Genomic DNA, 14,178 nt, shown 5'->3' on the forward strand with positions numbered 1-14,178 from the left:
CACAGTGCACAAAAATAGAATTACGATATGCACAGTAAAACACATGTCATGCATGCATTGTACTTCCATGGTAACTATATGTAAACAAATGCCATCAACACGGAAGCAAAAAGAAAAAAGGAGAGAGAGAGAGAGAGAGAGAGAGAGAGAGAGAGAGAGAGAGAGAGAGAGAGAAGAAGAAGAAGAGAAAGGAAGAGAGAAGGGGAAAGAGAGAAAAATTGGCCCCTAAATCGCAAAAAAAAAAAAAAAAAAAAAAAAAAAAAAAACATCTTTTTTGGAGATGCGCAAAGACCTTTTGAACTCTATAGAGAAACGAGCCCGACAATAAATCTATAGCAAAATACGAATTTTTGATTTTTTATTATTTTGTTGCTTTTTTCTTCTTCTTCTTCTTTCTTTCTTTCTTCTGTTCTTTTGTAAGCCAAATGATATGGAAACATGTTTCTCAAAACTATTCAATTCCGATAACTACGTTGTACAACAATTTTTTATTCTTGAATAGGTAGTTTACTGCATAAATCTTCATCGGAATTGGTGGCGTAGTGGTTAGCGCGCCTGCCTTTTCAAGCTAAGGGTTCCGAGTTCGATCCCTGCTGGAAGAACAATTTTTTTTTTTTTTCCCCCCTTCAGTTTTCTTCTTTTTTTACAGCCCAAATTACATGGAAACACTTAAAAAGGTGGAAAGACCTCTAATTGTTCTGTGAACAATTAGTCTACTAGTGTTTTTATTAGGTCTTTCCACCTTTCTGTGGAAAGACCTATTGATTTTCTTCTGTTTATTCTTCTTCTTCTTCTTCTTCTTATTATTTTTCTTCCGCTGATTTTTTGTTTCGAGGTTTATCGAAAAGATTTCTTCTTCATCGTAAAGGTCATAAAAAGTTATGAACAAATTTGACCCAACGCATATAACCTATGACCCCTTTCGCAGTTATTGCCCCTTTCGCAAGAATTGCTTGTTATCGCTACTCCTCCGAAACCGTAAACCCTAGAGTTACAAAACCTTCACCGATGTCTTCGACTACTTGAGAATACTTTTCAATCTTGGTATTGCCAAATGATAGATCCAGCACTTTGATCAAGTATTGCCCCCTGAAAGTTTTTGTTCTTCACGTATAATGAAAAAAATTAAAACGATTAATTGTAGAGACACGAAACCAACTGCAATGGCTTTTTCATCATTTAACCTTCAAAATTTGTTCAAGGTCAAGGGCAAGGTCACTCTGAATATGAGAATTATAGCTCTTTTTATATCTCCTTTGTCTTACAACATGTATTACATAACATCAAATATATCAAATGTCCTTATAAAACTGTTTATGAATTTCTCTTTTTAACCCGTAGAGCCTGATGCATTAAAAAGTTCTTGCCCTTGTGGGAAAAACCTTGTTATCGCTACTCCTCCGAAACCATTGACCGTAGAGATGCGAAACCTTCGACAGTGTCTTCGACTACTTTAGGGACTTTGACCTTGAAATTTAGGTCAAGGTCAAAGGTCAAGGTCATTCAAAACATGAAAAAGTCAGTGCTTTTGATGTCTCTTTCATCTTATTAGGGCTTTCCACCTTTCTGTGGAAAGTCCTATTGAAATTGTTCTGTTTATTATTATTATTATTTTTCCGCCACGTGTTTTTGAGTTTCAAGATTTATCGAAAAGATTCATGGTCCATAAGAATGTACTTCGTAAAAGATTTTTGCAGTTGACCCTGCGTATAAGAACTTTGAACCCTCGAGGAGTTATAACCCCTTTCGCAATAAAACCTTGTTATCGCTACTCCTCCGAAACCGTAAACCCTAGAGTTACGAAACCTTCACCGATGTCTTCGACTACTTGAGAAGACTTTTCGATCTTGCATTGCGAAATGATAGATCCAGCACTTTGATGAGTTATTGCCCCTGAAAGTTTTTCTTCTTTACGTATGATGAAAAAAATTAAAACGATTCATCGTAGAGACACGAAACTAACTGCATTGGATTTTTCGTCGTTTGACTTCAAAATTTGTTCAAGGTCAAAGGTCAAGGTCACTCTAAATATGAGAAATTTAGCTCTTTTAAAATCTCTTTTGTCTGACAACATATATTACATAACATTAAATACATCATATGTCCTTTTAAAACTATTTTCAGATTTCACTTTTCAACCCCTTAGCCCGACGCATTAAAAATTTCTTGCCCCTTGTGCCAAAAGCCTTGTTATCGCTACTCCTCCACAACCATTGAGCGTAGAGATGCGAAACCTTCAACAGTGTCTTCGACTACTTTAGAAACTTTGACCTTGAAATTTAGGTCAAGGTCAAAGGTCATCCAAAATACGAGAAATACGGAATATATGAAAAGGGGGGGGGGTTAAACCAATATAAATGTATGAAATAAACTATTCCACGCTTTAATTATCTTGTTTTCTTCTTAAAATGCATGTAGAACATTTTATTTATCATAGCTGCATTTAATATAACCCACATGGAAGCTTGTTTCATTCAGGAATCTTCTTACTGAGCCTGCAACAATCTTAGGATCCGCAGTCAGGTCGCTTTGAGTCCAATCCATGTTTTCCTATATGACGACCTACATACCATTGGCCTCGAGTCCGATTTATTTCATCGGCACTTTTCTAAGTAGTCTAACTAAATCAGAACATTTAACACCTCAAATTAAACCTTCGAATGCACAGTGCACAAAAATAGAATTACGATATGCACAGTAAAACACATGTCATGCATGCATTGTACTTCCATGGTAACTATATGTAAACAAATGCCATCAACACGGAAGCAAAAAGAAAAAAGGAGAGAGAGAGAGAGAGAGAGAGAGAGAGAGAGAGAGAGAGAGAGAGAGAGAAGAAGAAGAAGAGAAAGGAAGAGAGAAGGGGAAAGAGAGAAAAATTGGCCCCTAAATCGCAAAAAAAAAAAAAAAAAAAAAAAAAAAAAAAAACATCTTTTTTTGGAGATGCGCAAAGACCTTTTGAACTCTATAGAGAAACGAGCCCGACAATAAATCTATAGCAAAATACGAATTTTTGATTTTTTATTTATTTTGTTGCTTTTTTCTTCTTCTTCTTCTTTCTTTCTTTCTTCTGTTCTTTTGTAAGCCAAATGATATGGAAACATGTTTCTCAAAACTATTCAATTCCGATAACTACGTTGTACAACAATTTTTTATTCTTGAATAGGTAGTTTACTGCATAAATCTTCATCGGAATTGGTGGCGTAGTGGTTAGCGCGCCTGCCTTTCAAGCTAAGGGTTCCGAGTTCGATCCCTGCTGGAAGAACAATTTTTTTTTTTTTTTCCCCCCTTCAGTTTTCTTCTTTTTTTACAGCCCAAATTACATGGAAACACTTAAAAAGGTGGAAAGACCTCTAATTGTTCTGTGAACAATTAGTCTACTAGTGTTTTATTAGGTCTTTCCACCTTTCTGTGGAAAGACCTATTGATTTTCTTCTGTTTATTCTTCTTCTTCTTCTTCTTCTTATTATTTTTCTTCCGCTGATTTTTTGTTTCGAGGTTTATCGAAAAGATTTCTTCTTCATCGTAAAGGTCATAAAAAGTTATGAACAAATTTGACCCAACGCATATAACCTATGACCCCTTTCGCAGTTATTGCCCCTTTCGCAAGAATTGCTTGTTATCGCTACTCCTCCGAAACCGTAAACCCTAGAGTTACAAAACCTTCACCGATGTCTTCGACTACTTGAGAATACTTTTCAATCTTGGTATTGCCAAATGATAGATCCAGCACTTTGATCAAGTATTGCCCCCTGAAAGTTTTTGTTCTTCACGTATAATGAAAAAAATTAAAACGATTAATTGTAGAGACACGAAACCAACTGCAATGGCTTTTTCATCATTTAACCTTCAAAATTTGTTCAAGGTCAAGGGCAAGGTCACTCTGAATATGAGAATTATAGCTCTTTTTATATCTCCTTTGTCTTACAACATGTATTACATAACATCAAATATATCAAATGTCCTTATAAAACTGTTTATGAATTTCTCTTTTTAACCCGTAGAGCCTGATGCATTAAAAAGTTCTTGCCCTTGTGGGAAAAACCTTGTTATCGCTACTCCTCCGAAACCATTGACCGTAGAGATGCGAAACCTTCGACAGTGTCTTCGACTACTTTAGGGACTTTGACCTTGAAATTTAGGTCAAGGTCAAAGGTCAAGGTCATTCAAAACATGAAAAAGTCAGTGCTTTTGATGTCTCTTTCATCTTATTAGGGCTTTCCACCTTTCTGTGGAAAGTCCTATTGAAATTGTTCTGTTTATTATTATTATTATTTTTCCGCCACGTGTTTTTGAGTTTCAAGATTTATCGAAAAGATTCATGGTCCATAAGAATGTACTTCGTAAAAGATTTTTGCAGTTGACCCTGCGTATAAGAACTTTGAACCCTCGAGGAGTTATAACCCCTTTCGCAATAAAACCTTGTTATCGCTACTCCTCCGAAACCGTAAACCCTAGAGTTACGAAACCTTCACCGATGTCTTCGACTACTTGAGAAGACTTTTCGATCTTGCATTGCGAAATGATAGATCCAGCACTTTGATGAGTTATTGCCCCCTGAAAGTTTTTCTTCTTTACGTATGATGAAAAAAATTAAAACGATTCATCGTAGAGACACGAAACTAACTGCATTGGATTTTTCGTCGTTTGACTTCAAAATTTGTTCAAGGTCAAAGGTCAAGGTCACTCTAAATATGAGAAATTTAGCTCTTTTAAAATCTCTTTTGTCTGACAACATATATTACATAACATTAAATACATCATATGTCCTTTTAAAACTATTTTCAGATTTCACTTTTCAACCCCTTAGCCCGACGCATTAAAAATTTCTTGCCCCTTGTGCCAAAAGCCTTGTTATCGCTACTCCTCCACAACCATTGAGCGTAGAGATGCGAAACCTTCAACAGTGTCTTCGACTACTTTAGAAACTTTGACCTTGAAATTTAGGTCAAGGTCAAAGGTCATCCAAAATACGAGAAATACGGAATATATGAAAAGGGGGGGGGGGTTAAACCAATATAAATGTATGAAATAAACTATTCCACGCTTTAATTATCTTGTTTTCTTCTTAAAATGCATGTAGAACATTTTATTTATCATAGCTGCATTTAATATAACCCACATGGAAGCTTGTTTCATTCAGGAATCTTCTTACTGAGCCTGCAACAATCTTAGGATCCGCAGTCAGGTCGCTTTGAGTCCAATCCATGTTTTCCTATATGACGACCTACATACCATTGGCCTCGAGTCCGATTTATTTCATCGGCACTTTTCTAAGTAGTCTAACTAAATCAGAACATTTAACACCTCAAATTAAACCTTCGAATGCACAGTGCACAAAAATAGAATTACGATATGCACAGTAAAACACATGTCATGCATGCATTGTACTTCCATGGTAACTATATGTAAACAAATGCCATCAACACGGAAGCAAAAAGAAAAAAGGAGAGAGAGAGAGAGAGAGAGAGAGAGAGAGAGAGAGAGAGAGAGAGAGAGAGAAGAAGAAGAAGAGAAAGGAAGAGAGAAGGGGAAAGAGAGAAAAATTGGCCCCTAAATCGCAAAAAAAAAAAAAAAAAAAAAAAAAAAAAAAACATCTTTTTTTGGAGATGCGCAAAGACCTTTTGAACTCTATAGAGAAACGAGCCCGACAATAAATCTATAGCAAAATACGAATTTTTGATTTTTTATTTATTTTGTTGCTTTTTTCTTCTTCTTCTTCTTTCTTTCTTTCTTCTGTTCTTTTGTAAGCCAAATGATATGGAAACATGTTTCTCAAAACTATTCAATTCCGATAACTACGTTGTACAACAATTTTTTATTCTTGAATAGGTAGTTTACTGCATAAATCTTCATCGGAATTGGTGGCGTAGTGGTTAGCGCGCCTGCCTTTCAAGCTAAGGGTTCCGAGTTCGATCCCTGCTGGAAGAACAATTTTTTTTTTTTTTCCCCCCTTCAGTTTTCTTCTTTTTTTACAGCCCAAATTACATGGAAACACTTAAAAAGGTGGAAAGACCTCTAATTGTTCTGTGAACAATTAGTCTACTAGTGTTTTATTAGGTCTTTCCACCTTTCTGTGGAAAGACCTATTGATTTTCTTCTGTTTATTCTTCTTCTTCTTCTTCTTCTTATTATTTTTCTTCCGCTGATTTTTTGTTTCGAGGTTTATCGAAAAGATTTCTTCTTCATCGTAAAGGTCATAAAAAGTTATGAACAAATTTGACCCAACGCATATAACCTATGACCCCTTTCGCAGTTATTGCCCCTTTCGCAAGAATTGCTTGTTATCGCTACTCCTCCGAAACCGTAAACCCTAGAGTTACAAAACCTTCACCGATGTCTTCGACTACTTGAGAATACTTTTCAATCTTGGTATTGCCAAATGATAGATCCAGCACTTTGATCAAGTATTGCCCCCTGAAAGTTTTTGTTCTTCACGTATAATGAAAAAAATTAAAACGATTAATTGTAGAGACACGAAACCAACTGCAATGGCTTTTTCATCATTTAACCTTCAAAATTTGTTCAAGGTCAAGGGCAAGGTCACTCTGAATATGAGAATTATAGCTCTTTTTATATCTCCTTTGTCTTACAACATGTATTACATAACATCAAATATATCAAATGTCCTTATAAAACTGTTTATGAATTTCTCTTTTTAACCCGTAGAGCCTGATGCATTAAAAAGTTCTTGCCCTTGTGGGAAAAACCTTGTTATCGCTACTCCTCCGAAACCATTGACCGTAGAGATGCGAAACCTTCGACAGTGTCTTCGACTACTTTAGGGACTTTGACCTTGAAATTTAGGTCAAGGTCAAAGGTCAAGGTCATTCAAAACATGAAAAAGTCAGTGCTTTTGATGTCTCTTTCATCTTATTAGGGCTTTCCACCTTTCTGTGGAAAGTCCTATTGAAATTGTTCTGTTTATTATTATTATTATTTTTCCGCCACGTGTTTTTGAGTTTCAAGATTTATCGAAAAGATTCATGGTCCATAAGAATGTACTTCGTAAAAGATTTTTGCAGTTGACCCTGCGTATAAGAACTTTGAACCCTCGAGGAGTTATAACCCCTTTCGCAATAAAACCTTGTTATCGCTACTCCTCCGAAACCGTAAACCCTAGAGTTACGAAACCTTCACCGATGTCTTCGACTACTTGAGAAGACTTTTCGATCTTGCATTGCGAAATGATAGATCCAGCACTTTGATGAGTTATTGCCCCCTGAAAGTTTTTCTTCTTTACGTATGATGAAAAAAATTAAAACGATTCATCGTAGAGACACGAAACTAACTGCATTGGATTTTTCGTCGTTTGACTTCAAAATTTGTTCAAGGTCAAAGGTCAAGGTCACTCTAAATATGAGAAATTTAGCTCTTTTAAAATCTCTTTTGTCTGACAACATATATTACATAACATTAAATACATCATATGTCCTTTTAAAACTATTTTCAGATTTCACTTTTCAACCCCTTAGCCCGACGCATTAAAAATTTCTTGCCCCTTGTGCCAAAAGCCTTGTTATCGCTACTCCTCCACAACCATTGAGCGTAGAGATGCGAAACCTTCAACAGTGTCTTCGACTACTTTAGAAACTTTGACCTTGAAATTTAGGTCAAGGTCAAAGGTCATCCAAAATACGAGAAATACGGAATATATGAAAAGGGGGGGGGGTTAAACCAATATAAATGTATGAAATAAACTATTCCACGCTTTAATTATCTTGTTTTCTTCTTAAAATGCATGTAGAACATTTTATTTATCATAGCTGCATTTAATATAACCCACATGGAAGCTTGTTTCATTCAGGAATCTTCTTACTGAGCCTGCAACAATCTTAGGATCCGCAGTCAGGTCGCTTTGAGTCCAATCCATGTTTTCCTATATGACGACCTACATACCATTGGCCTCGAGTCCGATTTATTTCATCGGCACTTTTCTAAGTAGTCTAACTAAATCAGAACATTTAACACCTCAAATTAAACCTTCGAATGCACAGTGCACAAAAATAGAATTACGATATGCACAGTAAAACACATGTCATGCATGCATTGTACTTCCATGGTAACTATATGTAAACAAATGCCATCAACACGGAAGCAAAAAGAAAAAAGGAGAGAGAGAGAGAGAGAGAGAGAGAGAGAGAGAGAGAGAGAGAGAGAGAGAGAAGAAGAAGAAGAGAAAGGAAGAGAGAAGGGGAAAGAGAGAAAAATTGGCCCCTAAATCGCAAAAAAAAAAAAAAAAAAAAAAAAAAAAAAAACATCTTTTTTTGGAGATGCGCAAAGACCTTTTGAACTCTATAGAGAAACGAGCCCGACAATAAATCTATAGCAAAATACGAATTTTTGATTTTTTATTTATTTTGTTGCTTTTTTCTTCTTCTTCTTCTTTCTTTCTTTCTTCTGTTCTTTTGTAAGCCAAATGATATGGAAACATGTTTCTCAAAACTATTCAATTCCGATAACTACGTTGTACAACAATTTTTTATTCTTGAATAGGTAGTTTACTGCATAAATCTTCATCGGAATTGGTGGCGTAGTGGTTAGCGCGCCTGCCTTTCAAGCTAAGGGTTCCGAGTTCGATCCCTGCTGGAAGAACAATTTTTTTTTTTTTTCCCCCCTTCAGTTTTCTTCTTTTTTTACAGCCCAAATTACATGGAAACACTTAAAAAGGTGGAAAGACCTCTAATTGTTCTGTGAACAATTAGTCTACTAGTGTTTTATTAGGTCTTTCCACCTTTCTGTGGAAAGACCTATTGATTTTCTTCTGTTTATTCTTCTTCTTCTTCTTCTTCTTATTATTTTTCTTCCGCTGATTTTTTGTTTCGAGGTTTATCGAAAAGATTTCTTCTTCATCGTAAAGGTCATAAAAAGTTATGAACAAATTTGACCCAACGCATATAACCTATGACCCCTTTCGCAGTTATTGCCCCTTTCGCAAGAATTGCTTGTTATCGCTACTCCTCCGAAACCGTAAACCCTAGAGTTACAAAACCTTCACCGATGTCTTCGACTACTTGAGAATACTTTTCAATCTTGGTATTGCCAAATGATAGATCCAGCACTTTGATCAAGTATTGCCCCCTGAAAGTTTTTGTTCTTCACGTATAATGAAAAAAATTAAAACGATTAATTGTAGAGACACGAAACCAACTGCAATGGCTTTTTCATCATTTAACCTTCAAAATTTGTTCAAGGTCAAGGGCAAGGTCACTCTGAATATGAGAATTATAGCTCTTTTTATATCTCCTTTGTCTTACAACATGTATTACATAACATCAAATATATCAAATGTCCTTATAAAACTGTTTATGAATTTCTCTTTTTAACCCGTAGAGCCTGATGCATTAAAAAGTTCTTGCCCTTGTGGGAAAAACCTTGTTATCGCTACTCCTCCGAAACCATTGACCGTAGAGATGCGAAACCTTCGACAGTGTCTTCGACTACTTTAGGGACTTTGACCTTGAAATTTAGGTCAAGGTCAAAGGTCAAGGTCATTCAAAACATGAAAAAGTCAGTGCTTTTGATGTCTCTTTCATCTTATTAGGGCTTTCCACCTTTCTGTGGAAAGTCCTATTGAAATTGTTCTGTTTATTATTATTATTATTTTTCCGCCACGTGTTTTTGAGTTTCAAGATTTATCGAAAAGATTCATGGTCCATAAGAATGTACTTCGTAAAAGATTTTTGCAGTTGACCCTGCGTATAAGAACTTTGAACCCTCGAGGAGTTATAACCCCTTTCGCAATAAAACCTTGTTATCGCTACTCCTCCGAAACCGTAAACCCTAGAGTTACGAAACCTTCACCGATGTCTTCGACTACTTGAGAAGACTTTTCGATCTTGCATTGCGAAATGATAGATCCAGCACTTTGATGAGTTATTGCCCCCTGAAAGTTTTTCTTCTTTACGTATGATGAAAAAAATTAAAACGATTCATCGTAGAGACACGAAACTAACTGCATTGGATTTTTCGTCGTTTGACTTCAAAATTTGTTCAAGGTCAAAGGTCAAGGTCACTCTAAATATGAGAAATTTAGCTCTTTTAAAATCTCTTTTGTCTGACAACATATATTACATAACATTAAATACATCATATGTCCTTTTAAAACTATTTTCAGATTTCACTTTTCAACCCCTTAGCCCGACGCATTAAAAATTTCTTGCCCCTTGTGCCAAAAGCCTTGTTATCGCTACTCCTCCACAACCATTGAGCGTAGAGATGCGAAACCTTCAACAGTGTCTTCGACTACTTTAGAAACTTTGACCTTGAAATTTAGGTCAAGGTCAAAGGTCATCCAAAATACGAGAAATACGGAATATATGAAAAGGGGGGGGGGTTAAACCAATATAAATGTATGAAATAAACTATTCCACGCTTTAATTATCTTGTTTTCTTCTTAAAATGCATGTAGAACATTTTATTTATCATAGCTGCATTTAATATAACCCACATGGAAGCTTGTTTCATTCAGGAATCTTCTTACTGAGCCTGCAACAATCTTAGGATCCGCAGTCAGGTCGCTTTGAGTCCAATCCATGTTTTCCTATATGACGACCTACATACCATTGGCCTCGAGTCCGATTTATTTCATCGGCACTTTTCTAAGTAGTCTAACTAAATCAGAACATTTAACACCTCAAATTAAACCTTCGAATGCACAGTGCACAAAAATAGAATTACGATATGCACAGTAAAACACATGTCATGCATGCATTGTACTTCCATGGTAACTATATGTAAACAAATGCCATCAACACGGAAGCAAAAAGAAAAAAGAGAGAGAGAGAGAGAGAGAGAGAGAGAGAGAGAGAGAGAGAGAGAGAGAGAGAAGAAGAAGAAGAGAAAGGAAGAGAGAAGGGGAAAGAGAGAAAAATTGGCCCCTAAATCGCAAAAAAAAAAAAAAAAAAAAAAAAAAAAAAAACATCTTTTTTTGGAGATGCGCAAAGACCTTTTGAACTCTATAGAGAAACGAGCCCGACAATAAATCTATAGCAAAATACGAATTTTTGATTTTTTATTTATTTTGTTGCTTTTTTCTTCTTCTTCTTCTTTCTTTCTTTCTTCTGTTCTTTTGTAAGCCAAATGATATGGAAACATGTTTCTCAAAACTATTCAATTCCGATAACTACGTTGTACAACAATTTTTTATTCTTGAATAGGTAGTTTACTGCATAAATCTTCATCGGAATTGGTGGCGTAGTGGTTAGCGCGCCTGCCTTTCAAGCTAAGGGTTCCGAGTTCGATCCCTGCTGGAAGAACAATTTTTTTTTTTTTTTCCCCCCTTCAGTTTTCTTCTTTTTTTACAGCCCAAATTACATGGAAACACTTAAAAAGGTGGAAAGACCTCTAATTGTTCTGTGAACAATTAGTCTACTAGTGTTTTATTAGGTCTTTCCACCTTTCTGTGGAAAGACCTATTGATTTTCTTCTGTTTATTCTTCTTCTTCTTCTTCTTCTTATTATTTTTCTTCCGCTGATTTTTTGTTTCGAGGTTTATCGAAAAGATTTCTTCTCATCGTAAAGGTCATAAAAAGTTATGAACAAATTTGACCCAACGCATATAACCTATGACCCCTTTCGCAGTTATTGCCCCTTTCGCAAGAATTGCTTGTTATCGCTACTCCTCCGAAACCGTAAACCCTAGAGTTACAAAACCTTCACCGATGTCTTCGACTACTTGAGAATACTTTTCAATCTTGGTATTGCCAAATGATAGATCCAGCACTTTGATCAAGTATTGCCCCCTGAAAGTTTTTGTTCTTCACGTATAATGAAAAAAATTAAAACGATTAATTGTAGAGACACGAAACCAACTGCAATGGCTTTTTCATCATTTAACCTTCAAAATTTGTTCAAGGTCAAGGGCAAGGTCACTCTGAATATGAGAATTATAGCTCTTTTTATATCTCCTTTGTCTTACAACATGTATTACATAACATCAAATATATCAAATGTCCTTATAAAACTGTTTATGAATTTCTCTTTTTAACCCGTAGAGCCTGATGCATTAAAAAGTTCTTGCCCTTGTGGGAAAAACCTTGTTATCGCTACTCCTCCGAAACCATTGACCGTAGAGATGCGAAACCTTCGACAGTGTCTTCGACTACTTTAGGGACTTTGACCTTGAAATTTAGGTCAAGGTCAAAGGTCAAGGTCATTCAAAACATGAAAAAGTCAGTGCTTTTGATGTCTCTTTCATCTTATTAGGGCTTTCCACCTTTCTGTGGAAAGTCCTATTGAAATTGTTCTGTTTATTATTATTATTATTTTTCCGCCACGTGTTTTTGAGTTTCAAGATTTATCGAAAAGATTCATGGTCCATAAGAATGTACTTCGTAAAAGATTTTTGCAGTTGACCCTGCGTATAAGAACTTTGAACCCTCGAGGAGTTATAACCCCTTTCGCAATAAAACCTTGTTATCGCTACTCCTCCGAAACCGTAAACCCTAGAGTTACGAAACCTTCACCGATGTCTTCGACTACTTGAGAAGACTTTTCGATCTTGCATTGCGAAATGATAGATCCAGCACTTTGATGAGTTATTGCCCCCTGAAAGTTTTTCTTCTTTACGTATGATGAAAAAAATTAAAACGATTCATCGTAGAGACACGAAACTAACTGCATTGGATTTTTCGTCGTTTGACTTCAAAATTTGTTCAAGGTCAAAGGTCAAGGTCACTCTAAATATGAGAAATTTAGCTCTTTTAAAATCTCTTTTGTCTGACAACATATATTACATAACATTAAATACATCATATGTCCTTTTAAAACTATTTTCAGATTTCACTTTTCAACCCCTTAGCCCGACGCATTAAAAATTTCTTGCCCCTTGTGCCAAAAGCCTTGTTATCGCTACTCCTCCACAACCATTGAGCGTAGAGATGCGAAACCTTCAACAGTGTCTTCGACTACTTTAGAAACTTTGACCTTGAAATTTAGGTCAAGGTCAAAGGTCATCCAAAATACGAGAAATACGGAATATATGAAAAGGGGGGGGGGGGTTAAACCAATATAAATGTATGAAATAAACTATTCCACGCTTTAATTATCTTGTTTTCTTCTTAAAATGCATGTAGAACATTTTATTTATCATAGCTGCATTTAATATAACCCACATGGAAGCTTGTTTCATTCAGGAATCTTCTTACTGAGCCTGCAACAATCTTAGGATCCGCAGTCAGGTCGCTTTGAGTCCAATCCATGTTTTCCTATATGACGACCTACATACCATTGGCCTCGAGTCCGATTTATTTCATCGGCACTTTTCTAAGTAGTCTAACTAAATCAGAACATTTAACACCTCAAATTAAACCTTCGAATGCACAGTGCACAAAAATAGAATTACGATATGCACAGTAAAACACATGTCATGCATGCATTGTACTTCCATGGTAACTATATGTAAACAAATGCCATCAACACGGAAGCAAAAAGAAAAAAGGAGAGAGAGAGAGAGAGAGAGAGAGAGAGAGAGAGAGAGAGAGAGAGAGAGAGAAGAAGAAGAAGAGAAAGGAAGAGAGAAGGGGAAAGAGAGAAAAATTGGCCCCTAAATCGCAAAAAAAAAAAAAAAAAAAAAAAAAAAAAAAACATCTTTTTTTGGAGATGCGCAAAGACCTTTTGAACTCTATAGAGAAACGAGCCCGACAATAAATCTATAGCAAAATACGAATTTTTGATTTTTTATTTATTTTGTTGCTTTTTTCTTCTTCTTCTTCTTTCTTTCTTTCTTCTGTTCTTTTGTAAGCCAAATGATATGGAAACATGTTTCTCAAAACTATTCAATTCCGATAACTACGTTGTACAACAATTTTTTATTCTTGAATAGGTAGTTTACTGCATAAATCTTCATCGGAATTGGTGGCGTAGTGGTTAGCGCGCCTGCCTTTCAAGCTAAGGGTTCCGAGTTCGATCCCTGCTGGAAGAACAATTTTTTTTTTTTTTTCCCCCCTTCAGTTTTCTTCTTTTTTTACAGCCCAAATTACATGGAAACACTTAAAAAGGTGGAAAGACCTCTAATTGTTCTGTGAACAATTAGTCTACTAGTGTTTTATTAGGTCTTTCCACCTTTCTGTGGAAAGACCTATTGATTTTCTTCTGTTTATTCTTCTTCTTCTTCTTCTTATTATTATTTTTCTTCCGCTGATTTTTTGTTTCGAGGTTTATCGAAAAGATTTCTTC

The 14,178-nt window shown here is 35.7% G+C and overlaps 1 long non-coding RNA gene across 1 annotated transcript; it reads right to left on the reverse strand.

The window, feature by feature from the left end:
• Positions 1-630: 630 nt before the first annotated feature.
• Positions 631-1,710, reverse strand: LOC133177713 (uncharacterized). Its single transcript, XR_009719819.1, has 2 exons — positions 1,563-1,710; positions 631-742 (listed from the first exon to the last, which is right to left on the reverse strand). It is a non-coding gene; the product is annotated as an uncharacterized LOC133177713 (long non-coding RNA).
• Between the last annotated feature and the right edge of the window lie 12,468 nt (positions 1,711-14,178).

This window comes from Saccostrea echinata, unplaced genomic scaffold, assembly GCF_033153115.1.
Source record: "Saccostrea echinata isolate AGI-Se365-2 ecotype Australia unplaced genomic scaffold, CSIRO_AGI_Sech_v1 ptg000211l, whole genome shotgun sequence".
NCBI lineage: Eukaryota > Metazoa > Mollusca > Bivalvia > Ostreida > Ostreidae > Saccostrea > Saccostrea echinata.